The sequence below is a fragment of the Bombina bombina genome, chromosome 5 (assembly GCF_027579735.1).
Source record: "Bombina bombina isolate aBomBom1 chromosome 5, aBomBom1.pri, whole genome shotgun sequence".
NCBI classification, from domain to species: domain Eukaryota; kingdom Metazoa; phylum Chordata; class Amphibia; order Anura; family Bombinatoridae; genus Bombina; species Bombina bombina.
Window position 1 is genome coordinate 1,064,214,453 of NC_069503.1, and position 23,979 is coordinate 1,064,238,431.

The window sequence follows — 23,979 nt, forward strand, 5'->3', positions numbered from 1 at the left end:
CAGCTTAGAATTATGGTTATTGATAGAGCTCAAAAGAAGCTCAGAGGGGGTGATAGAATTAAGGACCTGCTTAATAAAGAAGCCAAGCGGATGTGGCGCTTAAACACAATGTACCCTAGGCCTTAATAGAGACTTCAATGTACTTCCATTTATTTATGGCATAATTATATAATGTCTGATCCATCAATGCATTCAGTGTTTTGAAGGTAGATTAATGGTTTTGCCTAAAATTATAATAAATTAACCAAACTAGTGTAAAAAGACAAAAACAGAGAGATTTTTTTAAAATTTAGTGCCAAAATGAGTTTGCATAGTCCAAATTGTCAACGATGGGTTATTAACATTCTGAGACACATATGAGAGCTTTTTTAAGACTTTTAGCAAGTTGTCAAAGTGAAGATTTATAGAACATAAATGCTTAAAGGGACACTAAACCCCAAATTTTTCTTTCATGATTCAGATATAGCATGCAATTTTAAGCAACTTTATAATTTACTCCTATTATCATTTTTTCTTTGTTCTCTTGCTATATTTATTTAAAAAGCAGGAATGTGATCCATAGGAACCGCCCCATTTTTGGATGAGAACCTTGGTTATGCTTGCTTATTGGGGGGTAAATGTAAGCCTCCAATAAGCAAGCACTTTTTTTTTTAATAATAATATTTTTATTGAGGCGAAAGAGACTACATGACATATAGGCAATAATTTGCAGGACATGAAAATACAAGGATAAATTGCATCAATACTGGAAAAAGAATAAAATAAAAATAAAATAATGAAATAACATTGACATCCACAAAATCTCCAGATAAGGTCATGTCACAAAAGAAAAACAAGTATTATCTAAGCATACAAAGTCCACCTCATGTTTTCTAATATGGTGAGTCCCCATTAGAAAAGAGTAAAGTAACAACATAAAGTTTACCCCTATAAGAATATGGAGGCCACTCTTGGACCCCCTAAGATATTAGTTGGACATTTCAGGGGTACTGGGGAGAAGGGAAAACAACAAAGTGGGCCACTCTTGGGCCCAAAATATGGTTTAGGAACATAAATAACCAACGCTTAATTATGGGAAGTTTCTAAAACAGAAACCATCTGCTATTGAGCTGCTTGTAAGGATAGCTCCCAGGAACTACCTCTCCTTAATCAATATAAAGTTACAGGGAGGGCTGCATAAGAAGAAGGATGCATGTCTAATGAGAGTCAGCACAGCTTACGCTTCAAGGGGTGGAGTAACTATTGTTCGACTAGCTGAGTACTACTTGCCATCAACATCTGATGCAGAGACCTGGTAGCTAAATACATTAGTATACTTGTACCATTGTCTGTCCAGGGGACTAGCAAGGAGTATTAATGAAGGGGAAAACAAAAGAGTTATATCTACTTATGGGGGAAATTAAATATACTTTGAACATTATCTGAGAACTATTTGAACAATATGGTCTCCATTATAGTAGCATCAGAAAGGGGGGAAAACATAAGAGAAATAGGACAAATATATTAATACAGGGGACTTTAAATACACATCTGAACATTATGCAAGTCGGGATTGGCTACTAGTGATGTCGCGAACCTAAAAATTTGGGTTCGCTAACGGCGGACTCGAACTTCCGCAAAAGTTTGCGAACTGGCAAACTGGGGCGAACCGCCATAGACTTTAATAGGCAGGCGAATTTTAAAACCCACAGGGACTCTTTCTGGTCACAATAGTGATGGAAAAGTTCTTTCAAGGGGACTAACACCTGGACTGTGGCATGCCGGAGGGGGATCCATGGCACAACTCCCATGGAAAATTACATGGTTGATGCAGAGTCTGGTTTTAATCCATAAAGGGCATAAATCACCTAACATTCCTAAATTGTTTGGAATAACGTGCTTTAAAACATCAGGTATGATGTTGTATCGATCAGGTAGTGTAAGGGTTACGCCCGCTTCACAGTGCGCAGTGTAGGTGATATACCTGCCCTGACCATGCTTTGCAGACCAGGTATCAGTGGTCAGATGGACCCTTGCCCCAACACTGTGTGCCAGACATGCCATTATAGCAGACTTATATGGCTTTGGCGTTGCTTTTTGGTAATTAGAAGGCTGCTAAATGCCACTGCGCACCACACGTGTTTTATGCCCAGCAGTGAAGGGGTTAATTAGGGAGCATGTAGGGAGCTTGTAGAGTTAATTTTAGCTTAAGTGTAGTGTAGTAGACAACCCAAAGTATTGATCAAGGCCCATTTAGATATATTTCATGCCACCATTTCACCGCCAAATGTGATCAAATAAAAAAAAAATTGTTCACTTTTTCACAAACATTAGGTTTCTCATAGAAATTATTTACAAACAACTTATGCAATTATGGCATAAATGGTTGTAAATGCTTCTCTGGGATCCCCTTTGTTCAGAAATAGCAGACTTATATGGCTTTGGCGTTGCTTTTGGTAATTAGAAGGCTGCTAAATGCCACTGCGCACCACACATGTTTTATGCCCAGCAGTGAAGGGGTTAATTAGGGAGCATGTAGGCAGCTTGTAGAGTTAATTTTAGCTTAAGTGTAGTGTAGTAGACAACCCAAAGTATTGATCTAGGCCCATTTTGGTATATTTAATGCCACCATTTCACCGCCAAATGCGATCAAATTAAAAATAAATAAAAATTTTTTGCAATTTTAGGTTTCTCACTGAAATTATTTACAAACAGCTTGTGCAATTATTGCACAAATGGTTGTAAATGCTTCTCTGGGATCCCCTTTGTTCAGAAATAGCAGACATATATGACTTTGGCGTTGCTTTCTGGTAATTAGAAGGCCGCTAAATGCTGCTGTGCATCACACGTGTATTATGGCTAGCAGGTTATGGGGTTAATTAGGTAGTTTGTAGGAAGCTTGCAGGGTTAATTTTAGCTTTAGTGTATAGATCAGCCTCCCACCTGACATATCAGACCCCCTGATCCCTTCCAAACAGCTCCCTTCCCTCCCCCACCCCACAATTGTCCCCGCCATCTTAAGTACTGGCAGAAAGTCTGCCAGTACTAAAATAAAAGGTTTTTAAAAAAAAAATATTTATTTTTTTAGCATATTTACATATGCTGTGGTGTAGCATCCCCCCTTAGCCCCCAACCTCCCTGATTCCCCCCAAAACAGCTCTCTAACCCTCCCCATCTGCCTTATTATCGGCCATCTTGTGTACTGGCAGCTGTCTGCTATTATTTCACAGTCAAAAAAGTGTTGTTGTTTTTTAAAAGTACACTACTGTTACACCAGATATGAGTGGTGGCACTGGGCAAGTGGGCACAGTATACGCTGTGAGCCTGACACACATGCTGGCAGGCAGGCAGGCAACTGCAATTAGATTACACCGGAAAAAAAAAAAAAAAAGCAGACTGATGTTCTAGCCCTAAAAAGGGCTTTTCGGGGTGCTGTCCTTAAAGCAGAGATCAGATGAGTCCTTCAGGACTGTAGTGGACACTGAATACACTAGCCTAGCTATCGATTTCCCTATTAAATCAGCAGCAGCTACACTGTCCCTCCTCTCACTAAGAATGCAGCTTCCAAATAAATCTAAAATGGATGCTGTCCAGGAGGTGGGAGGGTCTGGGATGGAGGGTCTGCTGCTGATTGGCTGTAATGTGTCTTCTGACTGTGAGGTACAGGGTCAAAGTTTACTCAATGATGACGATTCTCGAATAGGGGGCGGATCGAACATCGCATATGTTCGCCTGCCGAGGCGAACGCAAACATGCTATGTTCGCCGGGAACTATTCGCCGGTGAACTATTCGCGACATCACTATTGGCTACTGCATAGCTCATTGAGAAGCGATGAGCACTAGTCAAGGAATGAATAATGGTAAACTAACAAACAGATGCGTACTCTCTCATAAACATTCAAATTAACCAGAGGCAGGGGAAATATTAAGAGAGACGGACTAATCCCCCATTCTAAAGCAATAAAAACATTTCCAGGAACTGTTACATTACACTCTACATGTCTTAGCGTTCTACCCGTCAGCAGTGTCTGAGAACGGGGCATATCAGTTCATAGAATGCAATCCACAAGCGGCCCATAGTTCAATGAGACAGCGTTTTCTTTCTCTTCCCCAACACACGCCCAGCTAGGCGGGAGGCTAGTTACAGTATGGGGGCAAGTCTGACAGCCTCCAGGATCAAAAGGCCGGCAAAAATAGAGTATATCTGTACAGTCAATGGGCTGGCAAAAGGTTACCTGAAATGCGACCCACACAGCCCTAAATCTCGGTCTCGCTCTTGCCATAGGGAGGCAATGAAAAACAGCACAGCTTATCGCCGCTGTGACCATAGCCTCTGCTGCAGGATTCTTCTCACAGTAAGCAGGTTCCAGTTCAGGTATCTTCAGAGCACCCAATGTCGCCTTCCACTCACGATGTTCAAGACACATCTCGCTGGCAACATTAGGGCAGTATGCACTGAGGGTTATTGCTAGGCATGGGGATATAGCGATACCTGCACTTGCCGTTTCAGTTACGGTCAGCTGCTGCCTGGAGACTCGCGGAGGTATCCGGCTCATGGTCGGGACATCGTCCAGGCATTCATCCACTGCTGGAGGTTTTTTTTTCAGGTATGCTTAAGTGCGGCACTGCCGCAGCCAGGGCAGAGGGTGCTGGACTCAATGCACTTAGAACAGGCTGTAGGAGAGTTGTAGCTTTGTCAATTTTCCCGGAAAGTCGCCCATTGTGCATTCTATGACAGCCCAGCACGGCTGTTCAGGCATGTTGCTTGTTTGATTCAGGATAGAAGCGGTAGAAGTGGTGTCATCTGTCGGGAGTTCAGGTTTCCCCTTACCGCTTCCTCTCTGGTTGGAATGTCCAGGAACGTTATCCGTGATACAGTCCTGCAAAGGCAGTTTGGCTGTGATCTTGTGGCCCAATAGGATTAAGGACAGGTCATGCTCCAGTTCCTCAAAGTATTCGGCAATCGCTTGAGTTATAGAAGTTTCCCACCTAGCAACCCCCTCCATATTAGCAGTGTCCTGTATTGCGACCGTAAGAAGTTGTAGCTTATTACCAGTAAATAAGTGACTCACTATTTTCAAGTTTTCAAGTAGCTCTTGAAATGATCAGAGAATTGTAGGTGGTTCCTGTGTCAGGATGAAAGTAATTACAGTGTTCTGCGGAATCTCTCGTAACGACAGGGACACGCTGGATCCCTGCCGGGGGTTGAATTATAGGCCGCAGCCCGCGTGTTATTCCAGTAGATTAAATGGAGCTCCAAAACTGCAAAATAATGGTATCTCTCGATAGGGTTCACTCTGCTGTACAAATTAAGGAAGGAAATAATACTTGATGGAGCATTAATAAGGGTTTTGCAAGCAGATTGATGTGAAGAGTTGGAGCAGCAAACAATCTAGCGACCTGTCATGGCCGCCGCCCGGAAGTTCCCTCGGTAGATTAATGGTTTGATGTGTCCTATAATAGTATTATCATGTCCCTTTAAATAGAGCATTTAGCTGCTTTTGTTTTTATTAGTTGCTCCAATTACAACCTGAAAGGAGGAGGTTAACTTTTGTAGTAATTTGATTTGCCTATGTGATTCATTTCTTGATGTGGGATATAGCTCCTCCCACTAGCAGGTGATTGGATACCTGTTTTACACATGGATGCTATAAAATGTATGTTGGTTCCATTGTTTGTTAACTTGAGAAAGGGGCATAACCCACACAGTTATATTAATATACTTTTTACCTCTGTGATTACCTTGTATCTAAGCATCTTCTGACAGCCCCCTTATTTCAGTTCTTTTGACAGACTTGCATTTAGCCAATCAGTGCCCTCTCACTTGTAAATCCACAGGTGTGGTCACAATGTTATCTGTATGGCACACATGATCTTACTCCCTCTAGCTGTAAAAAAACTGCCAAATGCATTGAAATAAGGGGCAGCCTTCAAGCTTACCTCAGCTTTTAACAAATAATACCAAGAGAACAAAGCAAATTTGATGATAAAAGTGAATTGGAAAGTTGTTTAAAACTGCATTCCCTATCTGACTTATAAAAGTTAAATTTTGATTAGACTGTCCCTTTAAGGAAAGTGGGGAATACCACTCATAAATCTATAACCCTAATGGATCCAAGAATATTCAAAGCAAATAATCAGAAAGAAAAGAGGTCGCTATAAGCTAATCCCCTATAAAAAATATCACATTGCAACTAACTCGCCAACAATCATTAAAGGGATTACTAACCCCAAATTTTTTCTTTCATGATTCAGATAGAGCATGCAATTTTAAGCAACTTTCTAATATACTCCTATAATCAATTTTTCTTTGTTCTCATGTTATCTTGATTTGAAAAAGCAGTAATGAAAGGTTAGGAGCCGGCCCATTTTTAGTTCAGCACCTAGGTAGCACTTGCTGATTGGTTTGCTACATTTAGCCACAAATCAGCAAGTACTACCCAGGTGCTGAACAAAAAATGGTCCGGCTCTAAAGCTTACAGTACTGCTTTTTCAAATAAAGATAGCATGAGAACAAAGATAAATTGATAATAGGAGTAAAATGGAAAGGTGCTTAAAATCTCATGCTCTGTCTGAATCATGAAATAAAAAAAATTGGGTTTAGTATCCCTTTAAGGTTATTGATCTCTGCTAGTTTCCTTAAAAGATCAGTAGTGTCCCTAATAAAGGATGGTAAAATAACAAAAAGTAATCAATATAAGCTGTAAATTACCTGTCAAACTGCCAACCATTGAAATAATAGGGCAACCAGGGGGTTTAATTGTATCCTTATGTATCTTTGGCAGGTGGTACTAAACATCCACATTTGGATACTTGGATACAAAACCTCCTTTTCTTGTTTAGTAGAAATCCCTTGGTTTAAACCCTATAGTTAAATATATTTCAATTAATCTTGATAATTTTTGGTAGGATCAAAGGGTAAGATTGTTATTGAGCTGGTGCTCGTTCCTGAGAGAGTGCTTTTCTTTCTTTCTTTCTTTCTTTCTTTCTTTCTTTCTTTCTTTCTTTCTTTCTTTCTTTCTTTCTTTCTTTCTTTCTTTCTTTCTTTCTGTCTGTATGTATGTATGTGTGTGTGTATATATATATATATATATATATATATATATATATATATATACACACATATACACTCACACACATATATATTTATATATATACATATATATACACATACACATCTATGTATATACATATATATCACACAGAAATTGACTGCACATCCTATGATAGTGAAAAACTCAAAGACAGCCGCACAGTTTCCAGGGACTCAGGCAGTTAACCCCAGACAAGCCTGGGTGCAAAGCCCATAGGGAAAATTACAAAACAAAATTATGAAAGCAAAACCTACAAAGTCTGGCACTCTTTTGCAAGCATAGAGCTAGATTAAAAGCAAAATGGTTTTTAGTTAGTTAGTTACAGCATTTGTTCAAATGGTGATAAGCCCAGAACTAAGTCAATGTTTCTTCCTCCCTGATTCCCTAACCTACAGTCACACATGCCTTAAACCAAACGCAATGAGATACAAACAATGATGACACAAACCCTTTGTAATTTCCTTAGACACAAACAAAACATGGAAATGGTCGGCACTCTCAAACCAGACTGGATACACATCCTATGACCCTGCAAAACGCAAAGCCCTGTGTGCTCTCCAGCACTCAAAGACACCTGCACAGCTACCAGGGACTCAGAAAGTAAACCTCAGACAAGCCTGGATGCAAATCCCATAGGGAAAATTACAAAACAAAATTAATAAAACAACACCTTTAAAGTCTGGGTCTGGCACGCTGTGCTTGCAAGAGAGTGCCATACTTTATATGTGTTGTATATCCAGTATATATATATATATATATATATATATATATATATATATATATATATATATATATATATATATATATATATATATATATATATATTTACTTTTATGTAAATATTTTTATGTAAATACTCTTTACTTTTATGGTATACATAGATAGTAAACTTACTTAAAAATGTATACTTAAAAATTATATATAAATGTTATTAGACAGAGCAAGGCTGACACACATTCTATTTTTTCAGTTCATCTGTCCTGAAGCATTTTCTGCTTTAAATATTACTGTTATAATATCAAAGTATTATGATTATCATTTATTTGTAAAGCTCTCCAAAATTCTATAACACTAAAGTACCAAAAATGCACTGGTTCATACAGACACAGTATTCATTGGAAAGAAGAGGAAGGGCCAGATAAAAATCAAATGGATTTATGCAGTGCAGGTCTTGGCCCTAGGGTTGGACAAGATAGTTTTAAGAAAAAATTCAGCAATAAAACTGCAGTAATTGGACGGGCTAGGAAAGGGCACCTGATAATGGTCTGACAGAAATTTCTGTGCTTGCCTTTCTAAACAGACATAATTTAATTTCAAATTGTAGCTAAAAATAGTTATTAAATGCTATTTGCTTTCTGTGTTGTGTAGGATTTGAAGGCAAAAAAAAAAGGAAAAGGAACAGACCAGTAATTTTTGCATATCATTTTAACCCCTTAACTACTGAGTGGTTTTTAGATGCTGCTCACATTTAAAGGGACAGTCTAGTCAAAATTAAACTTTAATGATTCAGATAGGACATGCAATTTTAAACAAATTTCCAATTTACTTTTATCATCAAATTTGCTTTGGTCTCTTGGTATTCTTTGTGGAAAGCTAAACATAGGTAGGCTGATATGCTAATTTCTAAGGCGTTGAACTGCCTCTTATCTCAGTGCATTTTGACAGTTTTTCACAGTTGGTTCATATGTGTCATATAGATAATATTGTGCTCACTCTCGTGGAGTTATTTAAGAGTCAGTACTAATTGGCTAAAGTGCATGTCTGTCAAAAGAACTGAGATAAGGGGGCAGTCTGCAAAGGCTTAGATACAAGGTTATTACAGAGGTAAAAAGTGTATTAATATAACAGTGTTGATTATGCAAAACTGTAGAATGAGTAATAAAGGGATTATATATCTATTTTAAACAATAAACATTCTGGAGTAGACTGTCACTTTAACCCCTTCTGTAGGCCATTTTTTAGTTAGAAACTGTCCAGTGGCGGCTAGTGGGTTATTCAAGTGGGGGTTCACAATACATAAATTGTGAAAATTTACATTTAAGATTACCAGGAAAGTGAACCAGAACTATGCAAGTTTAATTTCTCCTGCAGGTTTATGAGGGAGGATAAGCTCTGGGAACACAGATTCAGGCTCAATTCGAACCTTGTCTAACCATAAAGTCAGCTGCTCTGCTTCAGTGAGGGGCAAGGCCCTGCAGGAAAAGGCACATTGCCTCCCTATGCTGCCCTAACCTGCTCCAACTGGTTAGCATCCTCATCTTTGTCTGCAATCCCAAACAGAATGATTTAGCAGTCAGGGGCCACCACAGTAGTTTATATATCTCATATATATATATATATATATATATATATATATATATATATATATATATATATATATATATATATATATATATATATATATATATATCATTTCCAGGATAATTTTGCACTCCCAGTATTCAACTCAATCATGCATCAGCCAGGGTGCAAAGTCAAACATAATGCAGTTTTCCAGGAAGAGACTGTACTCACTGGGCTTGTAAAAAGTAACTTACTAGACCAAAGCTTAAAATAGGGAATAGATTATGCTCTATTCCCTAATTTAAGCTTTTGTCAAATAAAAGTTATTTTTTATACAAGCCCAGTGAGTGCAGTCTCTTCCTGGAAAACACACACACATATTATATATATATATATATATATATATATATATATATATATATATATATATATATATATATATATATATATATATATATATATATATATATACACAGTATATATATATATATATATATATATATATATATATATATATATATATATATATACACACACACACATACAAACTTAGTGCAGTGAAGGTGTTAAATACACAGCCAGGGATATACACACAATAATACATTAATATACAAGCAAACAGACATATATACCTATACATAATTAGCCCCCCACCCATCATAGAGCTTGATAGACATGCAGAGAAAGTAAGGAGAAAGAGAACTGGCAAAGGAGAAAAAATGAGAGGGAAACAATCTATAGGGGTCTTGAAAACATTCTGAGAAGCCAATACAGTACTTATTCTGCTTTCCCCAGTTGTGTGATTAAAAAGAGTGTCACAGAAGCAGCACTCATTGGTGAGAAGTTATTAAATTACTTTAAGAGAAATAGAAGTAATAACCCCCACCTAGAAGCATGGTTCTGGCATTGTGATTTATTAAATTCTTACACTTTGCTTTTACAGCCCTTTGAAGATTTTTTTTTTTGTGTGTTTAATACATTACATCTGCATACCACTGCATGTAATTGTGTTTTGCACCTTAATTGTAAATGTTACCTTTTCCAGAGAAGGCCTCACTATAGCCCAGATCTGTGGTGGCCCCTGACTGCTAAATATTTCTGTTTGGGAGTGCAGATTTCAGACGATTCTGCTTATCAACATGACAAGCATTGTTCAGCATTTAGACAGCAGCTTACTCACAGCAAGCACCGGAGCTTCTCTTCTCTTTTACTGCATTCCAGGAATACCATTCAGTAGTGTTATAGTTCTTATCAGCAGCTTACTTTCCTAAGTCGCCTCTACACCACTAACCACTGAACGGTATTCCTGGAATGTAGTAAAGGAGAAGAGAAGCTCCGGTGCTTGCTGTGATTTAGTTGCTGTCTAAATGCTGAATAATGCTTGTCATGTTGATAAGCAGAATTCAGCACATGGGAAAACAACTACATCACAAAAGCACATCGGCTACAGAAACCAGGACAAATACACAGTCATCAATAAAGACAACAATGCTGTGCAATACTAGTCACTTACCCTAGGCATTCTGATCAGGGCACTTGTAGTCTCCTCTCCAGCGTCATCACGTGACTGTGAGTGATGACGCTCTCGGCTCTTCTCCTGTGTCACTGGCTGCTGCCTGGGCTCGCTCTTAACACCTCCCACCCCTCGCACAGGCTGAAGTGTGCGATCAGCCAACTATGGGGATGAGGAGGCTGGGAGCTGCGCAGCAGCCAAATTTAGCATGCGCACAGACACAGTGCCATAGATTAGCTATCGCACATGCGGTTAGGGATTATTACAGAGTAGTACTTTTAGTAATACACAGTACACAGACAGTATGTACAGGCATAAATAATAAAAATGTATTTTGAACATTATTGAAAAAAATGTTTGTTGTGTTTTGTTTTCTGGGGGTCAAAAAAAAATATATTTTTTTTCAATAAAAATTATATTTTTTTTCTGTTCTTTTTTTCTTTCTTCTGGGCTGCTGAGGGGGCACGTGCGAGTGTGCTCAAATGGAGGAGCCTCCACTGAAACTGTCACTGACCTGGTAGGCCAATCAGGAACTGGAACGCAATAGCAGCAAAACAGCACAGCTCTACAAATATGAACTCTATGGGAACCTGGAGGTGAGGACAGAATCCGAGGAGGTCTGTGGTTGTACAAGAACTTTATTAACCCCTTAATGACCGAGGACGTGCAGGGTACGTCCTCAAAAAAAAGGCAGTTAACGCCTGAGGACGTACCCTGCACGTCCTCGGTGTGGAAAGCAGCTGGAAGCGATCCTGCTCGCTTCCAGCTGCTTTCCGGTTATTGCAGTGATGCCTCGATATGGAGGCATCCTGCAATAACCTTACATGGCCATCCGATGCAGAGAGAGCCACTCTGTGGCCCTCTCTGCACCGGACATCGATGGCCGGTATCGTTGGTGGGTGGGAGCCGACTTGGGAGGCGAGTGGGCGGCCATCGGTGTGCCGTGTGACGTTGAGGGGGGCGGGATCGGGGGCGGGACCGTCGGGGGCGCGCACAGACGCGCGCGCGTGCACGGAGGGTGGCGGGCGGGCGCGTGCACGGGGCGGGAGCAGGTGGGAACCGCTACACTACGGAAAATGAATAAAAAGTAAAATGTTAAGTGGCCTAAGCACAAAAAAAAAAATAAACACAAAAAGAGATCGTGGAGGGGTGGGGGGTTGGTTTTTGTGTGGGGGGGAAGCTACACTACAGAAAAGTCTAAAAAATGTAAAACAAATACATTTTTTCTTCTAAACTGGGTACTGGCAGACAGCTGCCAGTACCCAAGATGGCGCCCATTAAGTTAGAGTGGGAGGGTTATAGAGCTGTTTGGGGGGATCAGTGAGGTTGGGGGCTAAGGGGGGATAGTACACAACAGCATATGTAAATATGCTTAAAAAAAACCACCAAAAAATACAAATATAGCTTTTATTTTAGTACTGGCAGACTTTCTGCCAGTACTTAAGATGGCGGGGACAATTGTGGGGTGGGGGAGGGAAGAGAGCTGTTTGGGAGGGATCAGGGGGTCTGATGTTTCAGGTGGGAGGCTGAGCTCTACACTAAATCTAATATTAACCCTGCAAGCTCCCTACAAGCTACCTAATTAACCCCTTCACTGCTAGCCATAATACACGTGTGATGCGCAGCGGCATTTAGCAGCCTTCAAAATACCAAAAAGCAACGCCAAAGCCATATATGTCTGCTATTTCTGAACAAAGGGGATCCCAGAGAAGCATTTACAACCATTTGTGCCATAACTGCACAAGCTGTTTGTAAATGATTTCAGTGAGAAACCTAAAATTTTGAAAAATTTTACGTTTTTTTTAATTTGATCGCATTTGGCGGTGAAATGGTGGCATGAAATATACCAAAATGGGCCTAGATCAATTCTTGGGGTTGTCTACTACACTACACTAAAGCTAAAATTACCCCAAAAAGCTCCCTACATGCTCCCTAATTAACCCCTTCACTGCTGGGCATAATACACGTGTGGTGCGCAGTTGCATTTAGTGGCATTCTAATTACCAAAAAGCAACACCAAAGCCATATAAGTATGCTATTTCTGAACAAAGGGGATCCCAGAGAAGAATTTACAACCATTTGTGCCATAATTGCACAAGCTGTTTGTAAATAATTTCAGTGAGAAACCTAAAGTTTGTGAAAAAATTTGTGAAAAAGTGAACGATTTTTTTTATTTGATCGCATTTGGCGGTGAAATGGTGCCATGAAATATACCAAAATGGGCCTAGATCAATACTTTGGGATGTCTACTAAAAAAATATATATACATGTCAATGGATATTCAGAGATTCCTGAAAGATATCAGTGTTCTAATGTAACTAGCACTAATTTTGAAAAAAAAATGGTTTGGAAATAGCAAAGTGCTACTTGTATTTATTTCCCTATAACTTGCAAAAAAAAGCAAAGAACATGTAAACATTGGGTATTTCTAAACTCAGGATAATATTTAGAAACTATTTAGCATAGGTGTTTTTTGGTGGTTGTAGATATGTAACAGATTTTGGGGGTCAAAGTTAGAAAAAGTGGGTTTTTTTTCAATTTTTCCTCATATTTTATAATTTTTTTATAGTAAATTATAAGATATAATGAAAATATCGGTATCTTTAGAAAGTCCATTTAATGGCGAGAAAAATGGTATATAATATGTGTGGGTACAGTAAATGAGTAAGAGGAAAATTACAGCTAAACACAAACACCGCAAAAATGTAAAAATAGCCTTGTCCCAAACGGACAGAAAATGGAAAAGTGCTGTGGTCATTAAGGGGTTAATGAAATAAACATTTGTCTAAGCGAAGAGAACAAGAGGAGCAGGCAAAAGCAAGGTCAGTTGGTCCAAGGTCAGGGAAGGAAGCAAGGTTCATAAATGGATAAATGCAGCCAAGAAGCCAGGAAATCCAAAGACACTGGGAGCAGAGAGGGACCAGAGCTCTCTGATGAACTACCCGTGAGGTAGGAAACGCGTCAGCTGGGGAGTTTGTTTATATGCTGTGCCGATGTTTTAATGCAAGTAACCAATAAATTGAACTTTTAAACTAAAGGAATCTCTCCCTGCCTTTTCCTCACTGGGACAGCGATACTGGTGCTGTTTGTTTAATTTAAGAGGAGTTTGGAGAGCCTCAGCCGACTCAGTGATCCAGAAGCCCATACCGGAGAGTATGTTCTGGTGTGAAAGGGAGGCTGCATGCAATTTGTGGAACAGGTGATACAAACCTTTGCACGGAGGTGTGGGAACACAGAGGATATCGTATGAAGTAAACTTTTATTGTTCTTAGATCGCCACCGGTGTGGTAAGCCTTGCATTTATATATTTCTTGGGATCTATATGTGACAGTATTTTACTATACAATACTTGGATATATCCGTATGAGTGGGACTCTGTAACAGAGTTGTTTAAACGAAGGAAGCCTTTACATTGGCACTTTACACTTGGAACATTTCTCTAAATAGTTAAGACAAATAAACAAAAGGTCATCAATATATCTTTTATATGACCTGATACAATCTTTGAAAAGGTTGCCATCTCCATAGACGTGGGCTCTCTCCCACCAACCCATCAAAAGGTTAACATAGGTGGCGGCAAATTTGGCCCCCATGGTGATCCCACACCTCCGGAGAAAGAAGCTATATAAAAGACAAAACAAAGGGACGCCTCATGTGTAGTATCATCAAATAAGCATAAACCACAGAAAAAAGCCAAATGGGTACTCACAAGGCTCTGGAGCACACCTATGTGCTTGTAGGGACAGGCTGCAGATTTTATCAGGTGTGACAGCTCACCCACAGAGGATATCAGTCATTAACTGTAGTAGGAAAATAAAACACAGGAAAAGCACCAAATTGTGCAGATCACAAAGGATATGGTGTTTGACAAAGTAAACTAGACCAAAAAAAAATAATAATTAATCATTAGTTCAAAACTGCATGCTCTGTCTGACCCTAACATTTTATTTTGACTTTCATGTCCCTTTAGTTTTACTTTCCTCATAATCCATATTATGTTTAAATGTTTTTTATTAAAGTTTTATAATGTTTACAAAACAAAACAAATACAGCCTGTTATCAATAGTAGACATTTCAAACCCCCTCTAAAGGGGGGTAGTGGTAATAAAAATTTTCTAGTTACATCATTTAACAGAGTCGAAAAGTCAGAAGGGGAGGATATTGCCCATTAGTGTCAAGCAACCTCTGATGTATCATACGGGCTAAACTAAGAGAAAGACAGAGAGGGGAAAGATGAAGAAACAATCTAGCAAAAGAAGGACAAAACCTAAAGAGAAAGAGAAAAAGGGAGATATATAAGTATCATCTCTCTATCCCTGTAACATTGATTAATGTCGTATCTCTGATCGAGTCACAACTTCTGATGTAAATTTATAGGCTGTAAGGAAGAGAAACATCACAAGCCATATAGGTATAATGTGGCAATTGTCAATAGAACTCATAAACTATATCTATCAGCATTAAGGGTTGGGTGTCCGGGGCTAGTCCCCCAGTCCGACGGGTGAATAGGTGGATCCGTTTCTATAAATCCAATAGAACCACACTTCATCATTCTTATCTTTGGTACCCAGTGACCAGGCTGCCTGGTCATACATGTTGTATATGTGTTGGATCTTACATCTAACTTCTTTCCAAGTCGTTCCAATATTTCGCGATACATGTTCTCATTATCGTGCATAAAATTCTAATTAAGGTGTTTATTGATTTATTGTATTTTGGGTGTCTGTCATGGAGTAATGCCTGTGTCATAGTAATTTGTACAGGTTCTTCTAATAAATGGCTAACTAGAGAAGAGAGTGATTTCCAGATATCTTGGACTCCTGTACAGTCCCAAATCATATGTCGAAATGTGCCTCGTTCCCCGCAACCTCTATAGCATAACTCTGAGGCGGATTGTGTCATGTGTGAGGTTCTGAGTGGTGTTAGGTACCACCTAAATAATGTCTTCAGAGTGTTTTCCCTAAGGTCTGCGCTCAGTAGACCCCTAGTGGCCCTTGCGAAAGTTTCGTGCCACTCATCGGGCTCCAATGTTTTTTGTATGTCTAGTTCCCATTTGAGTATGAGTGTTGTTTTGGCTGTGGTTTTGGGTTTTTGTATCTCTAAGTATAGTTTGGATATAGCTTGTTTTGGTCTATTTGATATGTTACATATAGTTTCTAGGACTGTGCTACTCTGTATAGACCCTTGTTCTCCCACTTTCTAACAATCTTTTGTGAGTCTCCGTGCATTAGGTATCTAATGGGCCTCAGGATTGAACTCCCCGGGCACATCCCCTTTTTGTTTGCTAGATCTGTCCAAACGTGTGTCGTGGTGTCACTAGGTGTTGGCTGGCGGTGTGTCGCCTCTCGTGAAGTGTGTGGGTGCTCCCATATTATTGCGTCTGGTGCATCCCGTTTACCTAAATCATCTTCTAGTTGTATCCACAAAGCTTCCTCCTTGGCTCTCAGTATTAATGCGTCTTGGGCTAGTCTAGCCGCCTTGTAATAATTGACCAGATTAGGCACTCCTAAACCACCCCACTTCTTATGTGTGGTCATGATTTTCCCCGCTATTCTCGCCTGTTTCTTGCCTCTTATAAATGCTAAAATTTCCCTTTGAATGTTTTCTATATCGGGGTAAACAACTCGTATGGGTAGGGATCTGAAAAGGTAAAGCAGTCTGGGTAGGATATTCATCTTCACCGCTGACAGCCTTCCCATCCAGGAGAAGTTGTGTGATTTCCAGGACTGTAAGTCTTTCCTTATGGACCTAAATATGGGTAGGTAATTAGCTTTATATAGATGTTGTTTCTGTGTCGTCAGGTGTACTCCTAAGTATTTCATTGACTGTTTCGATTCTCTTAACTCAAAGTTGATCTCTATAAGTTTCTTTGTGTGAGGGGGAATCGCTATCGGTAACATCTCGCATTTATCTATGTTGATACGATAGCCCGATATTGATGAGAAATCTCCAAGTGTTTCATATAGATTAGTAAGTGAGATCATGGGTCTAGTCAGTGTAAGAAGTATGTCGTCCGCAAAAAGATTTAATTTATATTCTACTTTACCCACCCTCACCCCCGATATGTCTGGGTTAGCCCTCACTTTGGCCGCTAAAGGTTCGATACATAATGCGAACAGTAAGGGGGACAGGGGGCACCCCTGTCTGGTTCCGTTTAAAATTGGGAAAGTTTGAGATCTGTATCCATTTGAGGATACCTGGGCGGAGGGGGCAGTGTATATAGCCTTTATTGCGTCTACAAATGGGCCTGAAAAATTCATATGTAGTAGGATCTTCTCCATGTATCTCCAGTCCACCCTGTCAAACGCCTTCTCCGCATCCAACGAGAGGAGCAGAGAAGGCGTCTGCGTTTCATGGAGGTGGTGAATTATGTTTACAAGGCGTCTAACGTTGTCCGGGGCTTCCCTGTCTTTTATAAACCCCACCTGATCTCTGTGTATCAATTTAGGTAGAATCTGTGTCAATCTGTTGGCTAAGATTTTGGTGAAGATTTTCAAATCTTGATTGATCAAGGAGATGGGGCGGTAGCTGGGACATTTTTTGGGGTCTTTGCCTGGTGTGAGTATTACTATAAATTTTGCTTGTAACAGCTCCGGGGGGATCGGATGTCCCTCCATTATGTAGTTGCAGAATTTGGTTAGGTGTGGGACTAACTCATTCCTAAAGAGCTTGTAATATTCCCCGGGGAACCCATCTGGGCCTGCGGCTTTGCCTGGTTTTAAGGCCTTAATCGCCAGGATCACTTCTAATGTCGTAATAGGGCTATTTAGTGTTTTCTTATCTTCCTCTGTTAGTGTTGTTAATGGTGTCGATGTTAAGAAGTGGTTAGTAAGTGTTTCTATCTTAGGGCTATGTGAAACTTTGTGTCCATCATATAGGTTTGCGTAAAATGCCCCAAATGTATCCACTATTTCCTGTGGGTGAGACGTGAGTGTGTGGTCTATTTTTTCAATATATGGTATATTGGCTGTTCCAAACCTCTCTCTCAGTTTGTGGGCTAAATATTTATCAGGTTTGTTCGCATAGATGAAGTACTGAGACTTCAGTTTTAGTATGGCTCTATTAGCCTGTGAGTTCAAGTTCTTAGCTAGAGAGTCTCTTTTACTTTGCAATTTATTAAGTATGGAGGGACTTCCCGTCAACCTATGTTGTGTCTCTAGTTGTGCAATTTCTTCGTGGGTCTGCAGTAGCTCTCTTTTTGTCTTCCTAGTGTGTAGAGCTTTTTGCTTAATGAGTATACCCCTAATAACCGATTTGTGAGCTGCCCAAGCATATGTGGGATTATCAGTTGAATCTGTGTTTATGTTCCAGTACTCTGTAAGTTGTTGTAGTGTGGAAGCGTGTATATGTGGATTTTTGTGTATTATAGGGTCATAAGTCCAAGATTTGGTCCTATTGGGGTCAACCAGACCATGAATGTTGAGTGTCACTATTGAATGGTCTGACCAAACACACGGGCATACATTGGTGGAGTTTAGGGTTGGTTGCAAAATTTGACTAGTATATATATAGTCTAGTCTAGAGTATCTGTTGTGTGCCGCTGAATAAAATGTAGTTTCAGCGGTTCCCCCATTCAAAGTTGTCCATGAGTCTATTAATGAGTGTGAGTCGAGTACGGTTTGTATTTTCTTGGCTATACTATTACGTCTCATTTGTTTATTAGATATTAACTCTGTCTTTCTGTTATCTATCGGGGTCATAGGTATATTAAAGTCTCACGCTAGGATAATTCGTATCTGAGACCATTGTGTCATAAGCTGCGATATCTTAGCAATAAAAGCATGTTGTTGTTTGTTGGGTGCGTATATATTGCATAGGATAGTGTCTACGTTGTCTAGCTGGCCCTTCAAAATTAGATATCTACCTTCCTCATCTGCTATAGTGGACTCATGTATATAATTTACTGAGGATTGAATAAGGGTCGAGACCCCCATTTTTTTGTCTGTGCTGTCGCATGGTGATGGATGGGATACTTTTTAGACCAATAGAAAGGAAGCTGGGGGGTCACAAAGTGTGTTTCCTGTAGAAACAATATATTGGCTTTAAGAGCTGTATATTGTTTAAAGGCTATTCTCCTTTTGGTGTCTGTGTTCAGGCCTCTTACATTATGTGTGATAATGTTCAAACTACCTGTCATTTGTATGATGGTTGTGGTGTGCGTGCTTACCTTGGTTCAGCAGGGTTTTCATGATTAGACCACCTACTCTGAGTTTGCTCCATCTTAATGTGGGCTTCAAGTGTGCTCTCGTAAAGAGCCCCGTCGGCTGTGGGGTCCCAACCCCGGCACCCCTAAATATATAATAAGATATGTGACATCCATAGCAAACAGAAAAACATCTAAACCACCTATCGGGCCTATTGGCTTTCTCTCTTTCAAAAGGGGGAGGAGAAAAAGGGAAAGGAAAACAGCAAGATAAAAAACAAACAAAAACAGCACAATAAACTTTAAATATAAGTATTGTTGAACTGGGGGTGTCGCTGCAGCCACACTGAACTAGGGTTTAATAAACTTTTAAGTCCTGCATAATAACTCAAGTCTATGGGCAAGTCCCCGACCACTGCTTCATTATGGAGCCCTCTAAGAGAGGAGCAGAGTTTGCAGTGAGTGGTCATTGGTGTTAGGGCTTCCCGTTTTCGGCAACATTTAGTCCTGTAGGCCTCAAGGGCTCTCATGTCCGACTTAGGAAAAGTCAAGTGCTGCCCCAATGGCAGTTGGAAGATTCCCAATAGTCCCAATATTAGGGTTGCGAGAGGGGGGGCTAAGTCTTTTGTTTTTTCCTGGACGACTTGGTCCACTGTGGTTTGGACATCTGGTCAATTAGCTTCACTTGTTGTGAGGAGATTGTTGTTGGTGTGAGTTAAGGTGTTTCCAGGCCTAGTACTTGACACACCTCTGGAATATCTGAGGCCTCCTTGAGAGTTATTGTTTTAGAGTCCTTATTAATGAAGAGGGCAAAGGGGAAGCCCCATTTGTATGGGATCTGATGTTTTCGAAGTAATTGTGTCAGTGGTCTCAGGGATCCCCTGCGTTGTAATGTTTTTACACTTAGGTCTTGGTAGAACTGGATTACATTTCCTTGGAATTTGAGGGTGGGGTTTTTCCTTGCGGCCTGTAGAATTTTGTCCCTGTCTTGATGTAGCGCCATCCTAATGATTACATCTCTGGGAGGCAAGCCATCCCTAGGCCTGGGTTTGAGGGCTCTGTGTGCTCGCTCAATGCCCTTATTGAAGTCCTCAGAGCCTGCTGTTATCTGGTGGAAGAGCTGTGCTATGTAGGAGAGGAGGTCTTTGTTGAGGATACTCTCTGGTACTCCTTTCAGTCTAATGTTGTTCCTCCTACTCCTATTTTCCAGATCCTCAAGTTTCTCCTGGATTTCAGCTAGTTCTTCTTGATGGGAGGTCACTGAATGGGTTACTTTCGTGATATCTTCAACTAGGGTGTCTGTGTGTTCCTCCAATGAGTCTATTCGGCCTCCAAGATCATTGAGGTCTGTTTTAATTTCTGATAGGCTATTGGTCATTGCTGTATGCATGCTATCTATTTTGTTCCAGAGTTTTTCAAAATTTGATGTTATATCTTGTTTGGAGACCAAGTCTCTCAGGTCTGCTTTAGTCACTGGGGTGGAATCTTCATTAGTGTCAATGCTCTCTACGTCTGACCCCTCTAGGTCTCCCCCCTCTGGAACATCTGATGTAGTCAGTTTGGGGTTTGTCGCCATTTTGAAAAAAGCATTTACTGGATTAGTTTTTGGCGTCTTATCACCTTTTATCACTCTTCTGGCGGACATTGTCAGGCTGGGGTGCACCACTTGTTATGGTTTTTTTGCCGGATTGTAAACTGAGTCTCTAAGGGTAGGCACTTGGGTGTTCAGCTACCTGAAGTCAGTAATTGGGTTGTATTCACTGCCTTCTTTATGTGGACAATGACGTTCAGGATCAGGGGGACCACCCTTTTCGGTGTGTGTATGCAGTATGTTAGTTTGGTTGTTCTTCAAAAATCTGCTGAGCAGGTGTCACAGCAGGGTTAATTTAGTAGCTCTTTCAACTGCTAGCAAGCCGAGTCTCTGGATTTGTATGTGTCTATGGGGTCAGCCACAGTGCACTTTACTGATATGTGGCGCGTGTAGTATGCACTCTCTGATTGGTCTGTTTTAGGTTGCAGTAATCAGCACTAAGGGTGCTCAGCTCAAGGGTATCCCCTTTTATTTTCAAATGTGTACTGTCAATTGGGTTCACTGTCGCTCGTTATAGGATACAATTATCACATGTAGGGACTACCTTCTTGTCAGTTAATCAGACTCAGTGTGGGTAAGCCTCTCGCACTTTCTTTCTGTTTTTCCCCTAGGGTTCTGCCCTCCAACTACCGTTTTCTTTTTTAAGTTGAAGTTAGTGTTGCTCCCCCTGACTGTACTTCTCACCTCAAAGCTTATTTGATTTCCCCAGTTGCACGATAAGCTCCGTCTTCCAGCTTTTCACTCCGCCAGCGCCATCTTGGTTGTGATGTCACCTAGGTACCGCGGTAGCGCGGCAAATCTTCTCCGGTCAATATCTATGTTTAATGTTGACCGCTGTGCTCTGCTCTCTTGTGGCCGGACTGTCTATGTTGAGATTCGTGGTTCTGGTGTTAGGTAGTATAGTCCGCCGCCGGCTCCTAATATAATCTCCGTTGCTTCTTGTAGCGTCACAGCACTTCCAGGCTCCAGATATCTTTTTTTGCTGTTAGGGATTTGCGACTCAGTCCGCTTTCCACTCCTGGTTGTGTCTAGGATCTCTCCATAAATCAGGGAATCTTTTCAATCGAAGTTAGGACTTTTTGTCATCAATTTGGTCAGTGTGCTGAGCAGAGCTCAGTAATTAAGCTGCCATTTCTTAGCCCGGTCAGGCCACGCCCCCTCATAATCCATATTAAAGGGACATGAAGCCCCAAATATTTATTTCATGATTCAGATTGAGCTTCTCACTGAAAATGTGCTACTGGAAATCAGTCATATCTTTTACTAGAAGCTTTTTTGCTAAGGGAGCTATATTGCAAAATGCTATTAAATTCTAAAGGTCTTTAAATAGAGAGCAGTTCAGAGATACACACATTGAAAATCCTGGTGGAATCAATATTCCTGGTTTTCCTTTGCTCTGACCAATTAGGCTCAGATTTAAAGGGACAGTCTACCTGAATTTGTTTACTAAACTAAACTAAAGGGACATGAAAGCCAAAATAAAATTTTAGGGTCAGACAGAGCATGCAGTTTTGAACTAATGATTAAATTATTATTTTTTTGTCTAGTTTACTTTGTTCACTTGACATCTTTGGTTGAAGGGCATACCTAGGTAGGTTCAGCAGCGGCTGTGCACTACTGTGAGCTAGCTGCTGATTGGTGGTTGCACATAGATGCCTCTTACCATTGGCTCACTTTATGCTAGCTCCCAGTCATGCATTACTGCGCTGGAGATTACTATTTGTTGAACTCCTCTGCAGGGGTTACACATATAGATATATATAAGCAACAGCGCACTAACACTTTAGAGCATTTTCCTTGTGCATTATTGTGTCCCTTTAGAGGAAAACAAAACATAACACTATAAAATGTTTCCTTTATACCTCTCCCCTTGAGACAAACAACATTCAACAGACTTTTCAAGGGGTGTGTCCCAGGTCTGTTAAACGATGCTTAATGTGCAAACAAATGACAGTTGAAATAAACTAACATACAAGCAAATAAACTAACATCATATAAAATTTTGGGGATATACATTATGAATTACAAATGTTGAAATATAAAATAATTTGGAATATGTTGTTGATGATGAACTGTATATGGTAGGAAAACTGCTGTGAATATATCATACATTGTATAATATGAATGTGAAAGAATGTTTTATATTCATGATTACATTGTTTCCACATGTTTAGAGATTATTGTTTAGAATTATTAGGTGGATATGAATTTCTGTAGATTTTCACTTTATACCTTTGTTTTATTTTAACACAGTAGACTGATACCTTTGCAAATAAACACTGAAACAGTCAGGTGTTGAAGGTTACCAATTAAGGGTACACACCCTTAGGATAGAGAGGAAAAATGTTAGTTAGCACTAGATAAGAGGTATATAAAGCAGGACAGTAGCAGGGTAAAAAATATGCCGGAGGAAACGGCGTATGAGCCGAGAAACGCGTTGCATTTACAGGGGGCTTGACTGTATGCCCCTTGTTCATTCCTTTGTATATGTATTTTAATTTGTTTTTAATAAATAGAACTTTTTAATTTTTAAAAAATACTCTTGTGAGTGATTTTGCCTGCCTGCACCTGCTTGGAGTGGAACCTAACATACTAAAGTCAGCCACTTTTGGATAAGTCCCTTGGTGGTGAGCTGACACACCTTACCATAATATGCCAGCTTGCTCCTACTAGCACATAAGTGTGCTCATTTAATATGTGAGTACCCAATCTTTCTTTGTGCTAAGTCAAACACCATATCCTTTGTGATCTGCACAATTTGGTGCTTTTCCTGTGTTTTATTTTCCTACTACAGTTAATGACTGATATCCTCTGTGGGTGAGCTGTCACACCTGATAAAATCTGCAGCCTGTCCCTACAAGCACATAGGTGTGCTCCAGAGCCTTGTGAGTACCCATTTGGCTTTTTTCTGTGGCTTTATGCTTATTTGATGATACTAGACTTGAGGCGCCCCTTTGTTTTGTCTTTTATATAGCATCTCTGGACCATTGTTGGTGAGGAGGAGGCTGCCATCGTTGGGAAGGAAGATACACTTCTTAATCTGAAATTGAACTTTCCTTTAACATGCCAAATTGCTGGCAATTCTAATTGTATTTATATTCTTATATATCATTGAGGTTATCACTAGCTATTTATTAGCGCTCACCCTTTTGTTGTGTAGACTCCGGAGAAAGAAACCTTCCTCAAACTTAAAATAGTTATGAGTTAACAGCAATTCTAGTACTTGGATCAGATAGCTCTTAATTGGAGCATCATAGTTACTTTATACATCCAACAAATATTTTATTGCCTCCAAACCATAGTGATGTGGTATGGCAGAGTACAAACCCACTAAATTGATAGTAAGTCAAATACAATTCTCATTCCAGGTAACCT